This window comes from Benincasa hispida, chromosome 6 (assembly GCF_009727055.1).
Source record: "Benincasa hispida cultivar B227 chromosome 6, ASM972705v1, whole genome shotgun sequence".
NCBI lineage: Eukaryota > Viridiplantae > Streptophyta > Magnoliopsida > Cucurbitales > Cucurbitaceae > Benincasa > Benincasa hispida.
Genome location: NC_052354.1, coordinates 31,801,476 through 31,810,576, shown reverse-complemented (window position 1 = coordinate 31,810,576; position 9,101 = coordinate 31,801,476). Strand labels below are relative to the sequence as shown.

At 36.4% G+C, this 9,101-nt stretch overlaps 1 protein-coding gene across 2 annotated transcripts in view; it reads left to right on the top strand.

Moving 5' to 3' along the window:
* The window catches only part of LOC120079934 (pentatricopeptide repeat-containing protein At3g56550), a 23,238-nt gene extending 16,548 nt beyond the window's left edge, over positions 1 to 6,690 (top strand). Inside the window, exons 3-4 of one of the 2 annotated variants that reach the window (XM_039034396.1) lie at positions 4,590 to 4,672; positions 6,176 to 6,690. The gene's annotated coding sequence lies outside the window, so the exon portion shown is untranslated. The remainder of the gene's footprint in view (positions 1 to 4,589; positions 4,673 to 6,175) is intronic. The other variant, XM_039034395.1, reaches the window with a different exon arrangement.
* Positions 6,691 to 9,101: the final 2,411 nt, after the last annotated feature.

The window sequence follows — 9,101 nt, the reverse complement described above, 5'->3', positions numbered from 1 at the left end:
CGCACTCTCCAAGCTTACCGGAACGATCTGCCAGCACAACTTTCTCCCTCGCGTCCGCTTAAAATGAAAGAAAACTATGAACAAAAGCGTGCGAACTGAAGTATGAAATCTCTAACTATTGAACCCCTTTTTTGAAGAATGCTTCTGGTATTATAAAGATCCATGTGAAAGGCGACTTCTCTCTCATGGTTGTACAGATGGGACAGTTTTAATTCTGACTGATCGCAAATAATTGTCACCGAAAAGCTGAATATACTTTGTGACCGTTATCGGCTGTCAATTTAATTCGAATTCGACTGTCATCAACTTTATGTCTCATCGCGCTTAATTAGCCTTTCACTCGGATGCGCTGACCAAGTTGCGGGATCCTTCTCGGGCGAATGTTTGCGAACACAAGCATCGCAAAGCTTGCGGTGAAGTTGTGCTCGACCAATGATTTCCTATGATCGCAATTCTTGCATTGCATCAACGCAATATTCTGCACAAAAATACAAAAATCAACTATTCTAATGCGTTGAACGCATACGACTATAATATTATGAAATTTGATGCTTAAAGAACGCAATAACACATTTCATCAACATAATCCAACATTGTTTAAGATTAGCACTATGATAACGTGCATTTCTGTCCGTTATCACACCCTCAAATTTAAACAATGCTTGTCCTCAGCATCAGCTAAAGATTCTTTTAGCAAGTCAACCGAAATGTTCTTTTCCTAATTTCTCAAGGATACTTCGTTCAAATCCTATATGTCAGAGTTTCCTTAAGTCTTATTCAAGTCTCTTCTTAAAATATTTCTAAAACCTAGGGACTGCAAGCTTACCTTTCAAAGGACTTTACTGAATTCCGGAATATCGCATGATTATTTCAAAAAGAAAATTTTCCATCAGGGTGTCAAATGATTTTATCCTTGCACAAAAATTTTCTTCATTGATATTTTTTTTTCCTGACCTTGCGCTGATCTAAGTGTCTTGCCTTCGTTTTGGCTTGCCTCCACGGGTGTCATGCGGACATCCAACTCCGAGCAATGCACTCTTTCTCAGACTAAACTCATACCTATTTGACAGTGGAGTTGCGGTCATTGAGGTCATTGATTTATGCGTTGATCCTGGTGACTTACTTTCATTTAGCTTATCCCCACGTGTGTGTTGCGGACATCCAACTACAGATAAGTATCTTCCATAACTTAACTCTTATCAACATGGTTTTCCATTGCGTTGACAGTGGAGTTGTTTATTCTCAAAAATTTATATATATATATATTTCAAAATAGCAAGGTCGAAAAGAAATACCTCACCCCAAATTTGAAATGTGGCAAGAAGCTTCAAAGATAGAGAGAGGGCTGACGCCTGCGGAAGCGGGAACATCTTTAGAACAGAATAGAGATTTCAGTGTAAAAGCCTCAGTCAGCAAGGAATTGTTACTAGGCTCTCTACCCTTAACTTCCATTGTCACTTTGTACTCAACTCATTTATAATGGAATTTTCTTCTCTATATCTGTTCACTCTCTGTTATTCACGCATGAGTAGTTAAATTAGTTGAATGAGTTGAGAAGCATTTAATTAGCACAACTAAAGAATCTTCATTCTTTGCGATTATCTTGTATTATGTATGCTTCATTCGTTCATTAGAGATACTCATGAGGGTAGTCTAAGGACAGGATCTAGGCTTGGGAAGGTCAGGTTAGAATCTAGGCTCGGAAGAGCCAGATTAGAATGCATAATCAAGAAATAGGAGCTTAGGAATGAACACTATTTGTTATCAACACATCACATGCATCCTAGAGATAGGATATGATTGTATGCGGTCACCTTGCTTTTATGCATTTTAAATCATCGCATAGGACAAGAGTAGAGACTTAAGGATAAGCTCGATGGACACTTTTACATTCAACGCATGTGTCCTAGACTTTGGAGCATCGCATTTGCATTGGAAAATGATTTGTTGTGCATGGTTGTAACATGATCGCATAGTCTGACACATTCCCAAGTAACGCTAGCTAAAGATCTTCTCAACCCGTGCATCGCATACTCATTGTATCTATCACACAACTGCCTTTTCTCAAATCCACTGCATTTATTTATTTTTCATCAACGCAAACAACAAACCCAACAATTTATTTATTTATCCGGTTATCGCAAAGTTCTTCATAAAAATTACCAATGCAATCTGTTTTCATAAGTCACTGTGTTCAACCGTGGACTTATCATAAAATTCAGAGGAATTTACACTTGGATTCCGCTGGGGAAACTTGAGTGCACAACGCAATTTCATCAATGCATAGCATCCACATTTCCACTTCAGAAAATCAAGCATCACCTTTCCTCCACCTCAAAAAGTGTCTTCTTGCCAAGTGTTATATGGTCTAAAAGAAGATCCTCGAGCCTAGTTTGCCACTTTCAATTTCACCATCAACCAACTTGAGTTTACTTCCAATCCTCACGAACAACTCTTTTTACTCGCCAAACTTACCTATGGTATTGTTCTTCACCTTTTTTATGTTGATGATATGATAATTCTAGGTGATAATCCTCATGTTATATTTGTTTATCTGACTTGACTTTAAGATGGAAGATCTAAGACCATTCATTTACTTCCTTACCCTCGAGGTCTCATACCGCTCTAATGGGTATTATTTATCTCAAGTGAAATTTGCTTATGATCTTTCTGCTCGATCTGGTATTACCAACTTTTCCACATCATTGAAACTACTAGATCCAAATGTTCGGTTTGTTGGGATTGATGTCCTAATTCTCTCGGAGTCTCGTAGTTTGTAATCTGTACATATTGTTAGTGAATAAAATAAAAGTTATTTTATCTGACATTTACTCATATCCAATAAACAAAGCTCTAAGGTTATTGTATGTAAACTTAAGCATGTATATAAGATATACAAGTGGATCATGCCTTAAATGATAACCTAAATAGGTCTGTAGTATAAAGATTAAGGAGGGATTCCTAATCCTAGTGACATTACGGATACGACCCGCTTTGTAGAGGTTTGCAAGTGTTATGAACTACTACAGATGATAGATCCTGACCATTCATGTAGAGACATGCGAGCGGGGGTGCCCTATACAAAGAGTTTGTATAAGACCGTACTACGAGATGACTAGTCTCTATATATAACGCTGTTGATACTGGAGACTTACATCTCACCGAAACGACCATAGGTGACATAACCTCAATCCTAAGTGTTTTGGGAACTCCTGCCTTTGAGGGCGGTCTTTTGATTAGTATGACTGAGAATGGCTAGATTGCCAACTAAACATGCCTACCTTTTTGGGGACTTGTCTGATTTGGGACCTGGGAACTCGGTTACATAAGATGAAATTCACTCCTTCCCCGAAGCAGGTGTAAGTAGATAGATTGCTCCCTTAAAGGCTGATTTCGAGGCTTGAACATAGTGGCCACAACTTCTTACTTCTTTTTGGAAGAGAGAACTCAGTCATAGTAGGACTATGACTTATGTTCATTAGAGGGATCAGTGGTACTTAAGGAGTTAGATATAACTATAGGGGCATAACGGTTATTGACCCATCTGTACTTGCGAGCGATCTGTAAAAGGTTATCGCAGTGTTGATTGGTTGATATGGACATATAATATATCTGTAGTAAGGAGAGTTCAGTCTTTAGTGTGCCTGACAGTTAACGGATGGTGGATCCCGTGACTAAAGAGTTTAGTTAGTTATTCACGTACCGTTGGAGCTTCAAGCTACAGGTCCATAAGGTCCCTTTGGCAGCTCAATGAATTTAAGTTGAGGATCAGTTCTTGTGTTTGATTCAAATATTCAAATTGACAAGAGGTAATTTGATTATATATGATATGATCGGTGTGGTGTATGAGATACATCAAGTGGAGGATTAATGTAAATGAGATTTACATTAAGTACCATAGAATAGAAAAAGAGTTATGGTTTATATATTTCATGAGATGAAATATTAAAACTATAGGTTATAAATATAGTATGGTAAGTTGTTATCATATATATTTATATATTATTAATTATTGGATAATATCTCTTTTTCTTTAATAACCAATTAGTGGGAGGTTATTAGTGGTTTCATGGTAACCGTGAGATAAAAGGAAAAATGTTTTCCTAAATTTAGTTGTTGATGAATTGAGAGTTTTCTATTCTCGGAAATTACTCACGTGGTTGTCAAGTGAATAGGATTCACTAAACGACAGCTGAAGAGAGACTAGACAATCGTGGAGTGACTCCTACATGATAGATCACCCAGCTGGCCGATTAGCTAAACAATCGCGGAGCTTTTGCTAACGATCACATAGCGTTTGTTAAATGATTGGGCATCATCTATATGATAGACTTGTCATCTCCCACTTGTTCAATCGCTTACACGATTGTTCCTCCGGTCTCATCCTCTAACCAAGTCCACACAGAACCCACACTTCAAGATTCTCACACCGAGAATACTAAGGTAGCCATTGTGGTGGTGTCGTACTCAACTCGACATAGTCGAGGTTTTTGGAGGCCTTTTGCTATGTTCGTGATCTTGGAATTTGTAGTGTTCGTGATCTTTGAGATCGATGAGTTTGTGGTCGCTATGATTGTGTTGTGGTGCAGTCGAAGTGTTCGAGCGTTCGTGATTGCCGTCTTGCTATGAACGGGCGTTCGTGATCAAGGGTGTTAAAGATGAGTCTTTAAAGGTATGTGTAATTTTTCCCTTGATCTTAATAAAGCATGCTGTAATTTCGTTTTGTGCATGACCGATTAGTTTTGTTTGTGTACTGTAATTGTTGTTGTTCAAATACGAGTGGAATTTGGAACGATCATTTCGCTACTCATGGAAATCCTCATGTCAGATTTCCTTCAAGGTTGACTCTTTTTTATGATGTTCCTCTCAAAATCGACAACTAGTTGACAATCTTCTTTACCTCAATGTAACTCGTCGAAACATTGCATATGCAATTCATATTGTTAATCAGTTTTTGGTTGTTCCTTAGTTTATACGTTTTACTACTATTCTCTGCTTTCTATGCTATGCCAAGGGCACTCTTGGTCATGAACTTCAATTTTCTTCTTAATCATCCTTAGTGTTTTTTGGCTATTCTGATGTTGATGTTGGGAATGATCCACAACTACATCGGCTCATGGCCCAATGCATGTTCGTACTTAAGAGAGATTTGCTTGTCCCACATAAAAAATTTAAGGGTTAGGAAGATGATATAAATATAAGGGCTTTCTAAGGGATTAGCAAAAGTGAATAAAGTGGTATTTAAGGCTCTTCCTCCTACACGTGCTCCACTGGTGCTATAGCCAGGTTAGAGTAACTGTGCCCACATGAAAAAAAATACTTTTATTTATTTTTATTTTTAACTTTAAACCATTATGGAATTAAATTTTGGATCTATAATTTTAATGTATATAATAATTTCATATATTGAAATTTAAAACGTTGTCATGTTCTTTTTTAAAAACCAGATTGAATTTTCTCTATACATAAATTTCAGATTTCTTGATTTTCTTCTCCTTTCATTTTGAGCAATCATGTTCTTTCATGGATTCCACCATCCCTCTGATGATTGCACATTCGAGGTGGGTGTTGCGTACACCTTGGGGAGCAACCGATATAAACGATTCATATCGAGGTTATGTTGAATTTGCTTTTAATGCAGTGGTTTCCACAACACAACGATTCAGATCTGGTATTGACGACATATAACACTTGATTGAGCTGGTGATCCCACTAATCGCATTCCACCGCAAAATACTATTTCTACTTAGGTGGTTCTTTCATCTCTTGGAGAAGTAAGAAACAAATTGTTGTTTCTCGTTCCAGCACAAAATCTAAAATATCGTGCATTTGTTGATGTTTCTCCGAGTTAATATGTCTTTGCTAGTTTCTTGCTGATATCGGTGCTCCTCAGTAGTATGCAATTCAACTTCATTGTGACAATCATAAGCTACTTAGATTGCTCACAACGATGTCTTCTATGAACACACTAAGCACATTAAAAATGATTGTTACTTCATTCTTCATCATCTCCTAAGCAACACCATCCTCTTACTACCCGACTTATCTTCACTAAAGCATTGTCACCCGAACGTTCACTCAATTGATCCACTGACAGCTCTCAAAAAGAGCTATTATTCCTAGTTTAATTTAGGCTCGTTAATGGATTTTATGTGTTAATTGTCTTATTTTGCAGGTACCGACAACCTAGAGGTAGAATCGAGCGTTTGGAGCTTAACGGAGTCAATTTGAAGTAATTTGGAGTTGATTTGAGCGTCTAGGCTTCAAAGTAGTAGAAATGACCAAACTGCCCTTATAGAGAGCGTCGCAACGCTAGAACATGCATAACTTCAACGCCTGCCCAACGGTGAAAGGCAGTAAGCTAAGACGCAAGGCAGTGTTGCAATGCTAAGTTTTTTTTATGCAATTCTCAACCATCCGCACATGCCTTTCTTCAGCCCATACACATGCAACATTGCAACATTGCAACACTGCAACTTTTTCTGTAAATACTCTCTTTGGTTTTTAAGTTAGGAGGACGCTAAAATTCATGGAGGCCAAAGAGAGGCATGGTTTTCTTCCTTTCCCTTTATATTTTTAGTATCCATAAGTTAGATTTATATTTAATTTTGGATTGTAATTGACGGATTGGATGATTTTCTTAATTTGTCTATGAATTAAGAGGTGACTCCGTCTAATTTCTTTGAGTAAGAGGTTCAATGTAATTTTCTTCAAATTTCTTTGATTGAATTTTATATTCTTCAATTCCATGCTTTCTTTGAATCTTGCTATAATTTAGATTTGCATTTATGTGTTGGAGTGATGAACCTATCATAATCGCATATCTTAGCTAGTTGATTTCGAGCCTGCGCGTTTCCTTTGTGTTTGGTTGTGCCTGAAATCATCCCAGTGGCAATAGATTGAATGTGAATGCTTAGATTTATAGATTGGTCTTGAATCTTGGTAATGCATGTTTAATCTAGATTTGAAGAATATGTTGGTTAATTGAATAAGGCTATCCAGTCAGTTAATCATACAATTGAATCCTCATTCTTAATGCATATGATTTTTAATTCTATATGATCGCTGAGAATCCAGTAGAATTAAGAGCATATAATTCAATTGGGGTATTGGCTTTCCGACCATAATTGATAATCAGGACGCTTGATTGATTTTGATTTAATTAGTTGTTGGCCTTTGTAGAGACTAGTTAAATCACATCAATTAGGTAGTTGTGCATGTAGAGAATCAAATGCTTGTTCAATTATCGAGGTCCATGATAAAAATTGCTTCGAATTCTTCTTCTTGCTCTAGAAATTAGATGGACTCCATTCCTAAATTACATTTATCCTTTGCATTTTAATTTCACACATGTTTTCAAATTATCCAAAAATCAAAACCCCAGTTCTTACTACTTTCATAGTCAAATTTGGCTTAAGAGAGATTTAATTCTTGGCCTCTGTGATTCAACCCCATACTTACCAGTGTTGCTACAATTTTGTAGTAATAGAGTATTTCGGTGTATTATAAAAATTCTTTTGTTTTGGGGTCCTTTCCGAGAATCAAATGACGTTGAAAAGGCTGTGAACATCTACTAACTCAAGTTGGTCTCTACTCTACCACCTTTAGTTTGAGGGAGAGTGTTACGGCATATAAATATCACTTTGTAAATTAGAAAATTATACTCCCAATTTTAGGCTAATTTAGAACCTTCCATATCTAGCAGTCTTTGTGTATATTTATCCCTTCTCTACTGTATAATACAAATGATTATTGAATAGTATACCAAAAACTTCACAAGCATCATTTTCGTCCATTGTTATAATAACATATCTCATGCATCTCGACCATATTGATATCGAAACATAAAAAAAAATTGAAAGAAAAAGAAGTGAAAATTTTAGTTAATTATTTTTTGATTTATGTATATAGAAGAAAAAAAAGGAGATAATGATGCATTTTTATTGGGGTTGATGCCTTAAATCTCGCAGGGTTCTATAGTTTGTAAATATTATATGAACAAATATTTATGTGATTAATAATATATGATATTTTATTCACTTCTTTTTATGAAATATGTGATATTTTAGTTGCGTTAACCACAAACCAATAAATTAACATTCATGGTTATCGTTGTAACTTAAACATATATGTGGAGACATACAGATGGTTCGTGTTTAAGTGATAACCTAAATGGTTTGTAGTATATGGATAAGATTGGGTACCTTATCTTGGTGACACTACGAGTATGACCCACTTTGTAGATATTACAAATATTGTAAAGTGCTACAAATGATCTGATCCTGATCATTCACGTATTAGACATGCGAGCGAGGATATTCTATACAAAGGAGTTTGTATAAGACCGGACCACGAAATGTTTATTCTCGTTATATAAACGTCGTTCATAATAGAGACTTTCATTTCACTAGGATGATCATAGGTAACATGACCTTAATCCTGAGTGAGTTGTGAACTTTTGCCTATGAGAGTGGTCCTTTGATTTGTATGGGTGAGAGTGGCCAGATCACCAACTCAACAAGCCTACCATTTTGGAGATTCATCTGATTGGGGAACTGGGAACTCAACTACACAAGATGGAATTCACTCATTCCTCGAAGCATAGGTAAGTAGATAAATTGCTCTCTTAAGGGCTGATTTCAGGTCTTGAACAATGTGGCGGCACACTCTCTCCTGGCCCGAGAGGGGTTTTAGTCATAGTAGGACTACGATTTAATATTCATTAGAGGGATCAGTGGTACTTAAGAAATTATATGTAACTATAGGGGCAAAATGGTAATTTGGCCCAACTGTGCTTACGAGCAATTTGTGAACAGTCATTGTACTGTTGATTGGTTATATCCAATGGATAGAGAAATATATCTGTAGTGCGAAGAATGCTACTGTTGGTCTTTAGTGGAGTACCTGAAAATTAACAGATGGTGGATAATGTGATAAGGAGTTTAATCGGTTATTCACGTACTATTGGAGCTTTAAGTTACAGGTCCATAAGGTCCCCTTGGTAGCTCAAAGGATTCAAGTTGAGAATCATTTTTTGGGTTAATTTGAAATGTTCAAATTAATAAGAGGGAAATTAATTATATATGATATAATTAAATTAA